Source organism: Canis lupus, chromosome 24 (genome assembly GCF_011100685.1).
Source record: "Canis lupus familiaris isolate Mischka breed German Shepherd chromosome 24, alternate assembly UU_Cfam_GSD_1.0, whole genome shotgun sequence".
NCBI lineage: Eukaryota > Metazoa > Chordata > Mammalia > Carnivora > Canidae > Canis > Canis lupus.
The window spans coordinates 41819732-41828767 of NC_049245.1; positions in this window are offsets into that span (position 1 = coordinate 41819732).

The following is a 9036-nucleotide window of genomic DNA, read 5'->3' on the forward strand; positions in this document are numbered from 1 at the left end:
GCCACTTGGTTTTTAGGACATTACCTCTCATCATGTTCAGCTGTCTTCAGAGTGTTGAAATAAAAAGTTAGAACACATACTGCATGTGCATATCACATGATGCCTGTACACAATAAACCACACCAACATGTTCACTCCTAATAGAGTACAAGCCATTTTAATCAATCTCCACTTAAATGACTTGACAAATCTCCACTGCTTCAGGAAAACACAGTGACGGATGCTTACTAGTCCCTGGATCACTCCTTTGCCTGACACCTGTGCTTCTACTGGGTAAATTCTACTGCAAACCAAGATCAATTGTAATTGCTTATGCCATTTGCTCTTATTATCGAAAGGAAAAAAATTAGTTAAACTTTACATAAGTTGGTGGATATTCATGAATCATAACTTCTGAGAAGATTAAGCTGAAATATTTGCAAATAAAGGAAAGGTAATTGAACTAGGTTTGAATGAGTGTCACATAAAACAGCAAAATCTTTACGTTATCTAAAAATAGTCTGTACATGGTTTTGAAATACATTTTTAATATTTCATTTTCATTTTATTTAAAGATTTTATGTATTTATTTGACAGAGAGAGGGAGTGCAAGCAGGGAGAGCAGCAAATAGAGGGAGAGGGAGAAGCAGGCTCCCAATGAGCAGGGAGCCCATTGTGGGGCTCAGTCCCAAGACACCAGGATCATGACATGAGCTTAAAGGCAGATCCTTAACTGATGGAGCCACTCAGGCACCACTTCATTTTCATTTTTAAAAAAGCACCTAGAAACTGTCATATGGGGCACCTGAGTGGCTCAGTCAGTTAAGTGTCTAGCTTTTGACTTAGGCTCAGGTCATGAACTGAGGATCGTGGGATGGAGCCCTGTGTTGGGCTCTGTTCTCAGCATAGAGTCTGCTTCTTTCTCTCCTTCTGCTCCTTCTCCTCCTGCTCTCTCTCTCTCTCTCTCTCTCAAATAAATAAATAAATAAATAAATAAATAAATAAATAAATAAAATCTTTAAAAAAAGGAAAGTGTCAATATGTATTAAGCATATGGTTTACATAAAAAGATGCAGAACTCCAACACTTCAAGACAAAGCCCCTCTCCCACCATAAGATTAGCAAATGAATGAAAACTTACATGTTTTATTTTGAAATAACTTCTACAACATTAGCTACTATTTCCACTTAATGGATGTAAATGTAGTAGGCAGAGTAATAACCACCAAAAAATGTCCAGGTCCTAATTCCCAAAACATATGAACATATTAACCATTACACGGCGAGGGGAAATAAAGATTGCAGATGGATGTAAAGTTGCTAATAAACTGACCTTAAGACAGAGAGGGAATCCCAGATTATGCAGATGAGCCTCATGTAATCACAAGAGTCCTTAAAAGCAGAAAAGCAAAGTAGAAGAAGTTGTCAGAGAAACGTGATGCTAAAAGGATTCAACAAGCTGTTGCTGACTTTGAAGACAGAAAAGGGGTCTGTGACAAAGAATGTGGGCAAGGAAGTGGATTCTCCCCCAAAGCCTCCAAGAGGAATACACCCTTTCTAATATCTTGATTTCAGCCCCATGAGACCTGTGTCAGACTTCTGAGCCACAGGACCCTGAGATAATACATTCATGTACTTTCAGACAAGAAGTTTGTTGCATTCTGCTATATTGGCAGCAAGGAGCTAGCACATGAGTACTGAGGAAGTTTAATGATGTGCGTGGGGTCACACAGACAAAACTAGCCTTCTAACTTCTACCCTGGGGTCTTCTTGCTCTTGCCCACTTCCTTATTAAACATAAAAACAAAAAATAAATTTTAAAAAATCATGTTTCTTAGAATGCCAAATCATGTGGTAATTGATAATAAAGTGACCACTTTCTCATTATTATTTTTTGAACATACCATTTACCACATGCTTATAATGTATCAGACCTTATTAAGGTCATGACATACAGAATGATTTTTTTTTCTTAAGATTTTATTTATTCATGAGAGACACACACAGAGAGAGGCAGAGACAGGCAGAGGGAGAAGCAGACTCCATGCAGGGAGCCCGAGGCAGGACTCGATCCCAGGACTCCAGGATCATGCCCTGGGCTGAAAGCAGGCACTAAACCACTGAGCCACCCAGGGATTCCCCCAGAATGATTTTTAAAGCTGAACCTAACCCATAATGTGTGAAGTGTATCCTCTGCTGGGAGACTTGCCCAATAAATGACATTTCTGAAGTTTAAGCTCAGGTTTACCTAACTCAAAAACCTGTGGATGAAGCCCCCATGCAACTGTGCTTGCTTTGTGTCCCTCTCCCCACTCCTTCTTCTCAGGCAAAATGACCATCATAGTCATGAAACTTCCTTGAGCCATATCTCTCTCTGCTTTGGTTAATGCCTTATAGCGTGAACAGCCCCTAGCAGAAATCCGAAAAGTTTCCTTGGATGGACCCACACTTTGGATGCAGTAGGAAGAGAAAGTTAAGTAAAGCATCATGTTGATGATAGAACCCTCCCTGTACAGAATCAGAGTGCTAAGAGCCTCATTTTGAGACATGGTGTCTCCTGCTTAACACAAAGTAAATAACTTTCTTACATCCTCTTAAAGAAATCAGAAATATTCAATGAATTCATCTGAGAGTCTGCACACGAGGTCTCAGCCTTTTGCCTCACGTTGTTATGACTGTGAATCGTACCCTGTGATCATTGAAGTCTCCAAAGCACTTCCCCCGCTCTAAATTCCTTTTTATCCACAGTTCTGCTTACTTCTTAGATCTCACAAGGCTTGTTACAAGGCTGAATGCATGACTCATTTGTAACATGGTATTTAAATATCCTCTGTTTGATTTTTTTCTACTAATCTTATCTTAACCTCAGCTTCTGAAGTATCACCCTGCGTTTCTTAAACCTGACAGGAAAATTTTCAATTCCCATTGTTTCATAGAGAAACGGTATTTTTCCAAACACTAATTTTAGTTAGGTTATTCAAAACAAAACAAAACAAAAACCTGAGCATAGTCCTTCTTCTCCCCAAAGTTGAAAACAATGAAATTTGTTTGTTAATATTTAATATTTACTGTGTGCTAGTCAAATATACTATTCAGCATTAACTTCTACTGATATATACTGTACCCTCCTGAGTATTTCCAATCTAATGATACTGTGATCATATTTTCTTCTGTGTCAATTTATCTATCATAGTTGGAACACAGTCTATTATTAGCTCCAAAATCCTTTTTAAGGGGCCAGATCCTTTCCTCATGGCAAAAAAAAAAAAAAAAAAAGAAAAGAAAAAGAAAAAGGGTTTTGGTTTTTTCTTTTTAGAAAGACAGGTAGGGGCATGAAGGTGAGGCTATATAACAAATTATATAAGAGAAACAATTTCCTTTCTGCAATTGAATCATCATACACATTAGTTTAAAAATTCTGAGTTCCAGTCTTTTAACCAACAGGTCTTACCTGTACCAATATTTCTTCACCTGCTTATCTTAAAGGCTCTACTTCTTCATATACTCCCTAGTGATCCTCAGAATAAAGACATTTGTTTTCTTCAATGTCTTACCAATTTGCATTTGCTGCATAAATGCAAATATTTATCTACTCGCTATTATTATTTTCCCCTCTGACTTCCCCAGGCCACTGCCATCCTCCCTCCATTCTTGTCCCTCATGCCCCAGGCAAGCCAGCATTTCACCAGGGGTGGGGGGTGGGGAGGGTGAGGGTGGTATCAACACTGCAAGTGGTACTCAGTATCCCCACCAGGACATAACCTGTGTCACATTCAAGCTTGTGTGACCAGACAGTAAGCTACACATTTCTACTTGTCCCCTTAATATTAAATCCTTCTTGTTTCTGAAAGCTATTTTCATTGGACAGATACTGTTCATACTACTTAAGATTTCCAGTGCTGCAAATGTTAGATTGAAAAAAAAAAGCGCAAGAAATCTTTTAACCACAAGCCCCCTTTAATTCACAAATTAAAAAAAAAAAAAACTGAGCCAGAATGAGTCTATCTTTCCATTCTTTCTCTTTCTGCTTCCAATTTCTTCTGCTCTCCCTCCCTCTCTGCTCATCTTCCCTTTCTTCCATTCTAGAAACATCTCTCAAGTGACTACTTTGTACCAGGCACATTTCCAGGTGCTGAAGATAGAGCCATGTCCAAGGCAGACAGTCCCTTGTCGTCATAGAACTTACATTCTGGTAGAAGACATGCATATCAAGCAATGAGCTAAGTATTCATTTAGAGGCCCAATAAATGCCCAGGAGAAGGACAAGATAACATGAAAGCAAATAACAAAGGAGTTGATGGTACAAACTTTCTCAAGGGCAGTCTGTTCATCTGTATCAAACACTTCAAAATGTTCATTCCTTTTTTTTTTATTTTTATTTATTTATGATAGTCACACAGAGAGAGAGAGAGAGGCAGAGACATAGGCAGAGGGAGAAGCAGGCTCCATGCACCGGGAGCCCGACGTGGGATTCGATCCCGGGTCTCCAGGATCGCGTCCTGGGCCAAAGGCAGGCCGCAAACCACTGCGCCACCCAGGGATCCCTCATTCCTTTTAAGTAGGTTAGGTTATCCAACTCTGGTTTAGCTATTGGATGAATTAACATGTCCTGGTTCAAAATCATGCTGTAGAAGAATATTCATTGGTTTGTGGAAATGTTTAAAAGGAAAAAAAAGGACAGACTATAAAACAATATACATACATGATCCTGTTTCATATAAATAAAAAGGAAGAGAGTACTAGAGATGAACCCAAGTCCCAGCAGGTTCACCAGCATCTTGCCAGGACCTGCCTTCAAGGAATGGGATTATGAATGATTGACCTCTTCGTGATGTTTCACTTGTCCAGACTTAAATGAGTCTGTGTTACTTATGTAATGGCATAAGTTTAATATTAATTGTTTAAAAGTATTCACTCAAGTATACCAGTCTCTGTATCTCCAGTCCATAGGAATGCATTCATTAAATGTCTGTTGAACAAATTCAAGATACTCAAGAGAGGAAATATAAAAGTGCGTGTGTCCCTGTGTGTGTGTATAAATAGTTTAATTCTAGTTAAAGGCTTGTGAGGCTTTGTAAATATCAAATGAAACCACTTCATTCCATAGGAATTTTTCAAACGCATCTCCATTATAATGAATATATACTGTGTAGATTCTGAAAGGAAAAAAAAGATTAGTTGCTGGAAACACATAAATTCCAGATTGAAAATGTGGGTTTCCTGTAATAAGAATGGTAATAATGGCTCATTACGCTGAAGAGCACTTATAAATGCAAATTCACATTCAAGTTCTTTCACATTTATTAATCTAAATACTTCTTCGGAATCATAACATTGCATTCACCCCTTACATCTTCAAATAAAGAAGTATTTTAGGTTCAGTAAAAATTCTGTCTTTGAACATCTAAACAGCTCCAGCCTTTCTATTAATAACCTTTCAGGGATTTCAGTTTTATCCATTAGGTGGTTAGAAAGTTCTGAAATCTCTTTTGTATGTTAACTTCTTCAATTTGAAAATAAAGCCTATTAACCACAGCTGTCAAATGTAAGAAGAAATTTTACCTGAGATGGAGGAGCTCAGAAAGTTGTAGAGAATGGAGATCGAAGGCACTGGGAGAGAGAGAAGTCATGCCTACGAGGGCGTCAAAACCTCAGTATTATATTATGAATTCATGATTTTCTGGGCATGTGTAAACTCAAAGATTTTAATCTCATCCGAGTGAGCTCTTTTTTTTTTTTTTTTTTTTAGACTTGCATCCCTTGAATCCATCCTCTGAGACAAAATGAAATAATTAAAGATGATATTCTTCTCACGTTGTATTTTTGCTTAACAAAAGGAGTGATAATCCTGGGCTTTTATCTGACAATAAAGATCACTGCATTACTTACTCAAATTGAGCGTTCATGTCATTTGGGTGTCCTTTTTTTTTTTTTTTTTTTTGCACATGCATCCATGTGCTCTCCCTATCTATGCCCCTTCTGAACACTCTCAAATTAATGTTGACTAGACAGTGAAAAGTCTTTGAAGGTTTGAAATGCTAAACACCTTGAAGTTGAGGTGAGATTGAGCTACAAGCTTCAATCTCATGAACTACCAGTGCAATCCAGCAATTATCTCCACACACCGTAGATGCTTTCCACAAATCTTTTCAAATACGTACTAAACAGTTTTCATTATGTGGCTCTCAATTCACAAATGAATGTAGTAGCGCTTTGCAATGTTACCTACTGGCCCTACTTTTCTGGCTTAAAAGAATAAAGAATTCTAAAGAATAAATTTAATACTGGTCTCTGAATCATCAGATCACACTAATTGTCATGGGGAGAGGTGAGCATCAGGAGCAGGCAAGGTCTCCAAGTACACCATGGAGGCATTCAAAATGGCCCTACACACCATTTTTCATCAACCCCTTATATATTTGTTTCAAAATAGCTTGAGGTGAGATGCCTCACCAAAGGTTTCACTGGATGTGGCCAGAGTAAGAGAGTCTAGCAAGGCCTGAGTTGGAATGAAATCTCAGAGAAAGAGCAGCCCCAATATACATACTGGCACATGAAGCTGGATTCCAAAGCTCTGCACCTAAGAAGGACTAATAGTCACAAGTCTGAAAAAGAATGAGCTGTAAATGCAAAATTGTAACAGTTCCTACAATATGATTGTAAGAAGAAGGTGATATGGGTATAAAGTTCTCAGCACAGCACCTCATACATGGTCAAGTTCAACACATATTACTTTATTATTATTACATATAAACTGTAATCAATCTCATTTCTCGGATGAGGAATCTAAACCTCAGATCTTCTGATTTCCATCCCCAGTATGCTTTCCCAAATATCCACTACCTTCTGCTTGAAGATGCTTATTATGTTTCAATGGGGTGTGTGTGTGTGTGTGTGTGTGTGTGTGTGTGTGTGCCTATGTGTAGGAGATACATATGCCTTCATCCTAAGTTTCTTTTCTCCTCCTATGGTACTTAGAGATAAAGTTGACACACGATGATTTTTTTCTATTATTCTCCTTAAGATCATACTTGTGACTTTACTAGTTGCTGGGCACCGTTCTAAACACTTTGCATGTAATAAAGCTCATTCAATCCTCAAAGCAATTGCATGAAGAAGGAACTACTATATCAGTATTTTACACGTGTGGAAACAGGAGCATAAAGAAGCAATTAGCCAAGTATACACTGTTAACTGCCAGAGCTCAGGTAATCTAGCTCCAAAGCTTATACTCTGCCATTCCCTATGGCCTGTGTATGATATTAAAATCAGGAAATTCTAGAATCAGGGTAGCTCAGTTGGTTAAGTGTCAGCTCAGGTCTTAATCCCAGGGTCATGAGTTCAAGTGCCACGTTGGGATCCATGCTGGACCTGGAGCCTACTTAAATTTAAACAAAGGAAAAAAAACAGGAAAAAAGAAAACTCTAAAATTGAAATTCTAGAATTCTAAAGTAAATTGGTACAATTTGGAAGTGAACTTGCATTTGAGGTTCATTGCTATGATTCCCACTAACACAAGGACTGGGCCATTGCCCATGCTGACAAGTCATTGAGCACTTACTGTGTGCAGGATGCTATAGTTAAAGATTTAGAAGAAAAAAAGACGGATCTGAACTATGGAAGACTACTTTATACAGGAGTTCTCTAACAAAGATAAACTGTGGCAGATGTGTCAAAGTTCGTTAGAAGGTCATTAAAATACAAAACAAATTTTGAGAAAAGAGGCATCACTTCTGGCTGGCAATTTGGGGGAATCTTGCCTTTATTTTGACTAGTTTCAAATGGAGCATTTAGTGAAATCCTCATTAGTTAAGAAAATAAATGCCACCCCCCATCTGACAGTAAGCTGGAAAGATTTATTTCATTTTCCTGAACTATCTGATCTGAGCAGCTGTCTTGATGCTGCGCATTCACCATTTTAGACTAAATGCCAAAGCTGGTTGAAAATGGACAGAAGAGCATGAACACTGGACTAGAGCTAAGTCCGAAGGTTTAAATCTTCAGCTGTAGCACCTTTTAACAAGAATTGAAGTACCTGTTGCTGACACTGTTCACTAGTGGCGTGATCATAACCAAGTCACTCAACTTTCTGAGCCTTCATTGCCTCGGCTTTAAAATTAGAGAAATATCCACCACCGATATGATTGGGTCTTTGAAGGATAAAGGAAATAGGGCACACACATTTCCTGGCATAGTACCTCGTACCCGGATGATACACTCTCCTTCTCCTTAATCATGAAATAGATGGACATTCAAATCCGAGATTCTAGGATGGGGCCTCGAGCTTTCAGAACCTTAACACTTACATCTATAAAGTGTGGACAAAACACTCATAGAGAAAATTAATGAGAAAACAGTAGAGAACAATATCTGTAGATTCTAGAAAGTGCTTAATAAATCCTAGCTGGTCCAAGGTATCATGCGCCAGATCTTCAATAAGGATTTGTTAAACTTAATTAAATCACTCTGTTAATTGTAATTTAGGTTTTTTCCCCCCTCAAATGGCTTTAATATTTTGGTCAACTAGACTTTAACGGGTGGGCCAATTACTTAAAATCCTTAACATTACACCCCAAACCACACAAGGACAGAAGTAATTTAACTTACCAGCCACATTTTCTGAGCTTTGCTTAAAATCTGAAGTATTGCAGTTACCAAAAGAACTACATGTATTCACCCATTTCTCAGCACCTTGAGATATTAAAAACTCACCAAACTCAACAATTGTTGGTCTTGTCCTTTTTTTTTTTTTTTTTTAACATATTTCCATTATGCTACACTGTCTTCTTCATGTTTTCCCTCCGTGGATTGATTGTTCCTTCCATGTGACAATAATTTCTCTTTCCATTCTAATAATTTCTCTTTCCAGTTCTCTTTCCAAAACTACTTTTAAACATGGAGGGTTCATTTTATTTCCACTCTTTTCCCTTCTAAATGACTAGGAAACAGGAAAACTGTGCCAACAACCAATTGTCAGTATGTGATGGTGACATCACCATGAAGTGTCATTGCCTCAAAAATTACCAGGAACTTGGAAACAATAACAAAAGGATATAA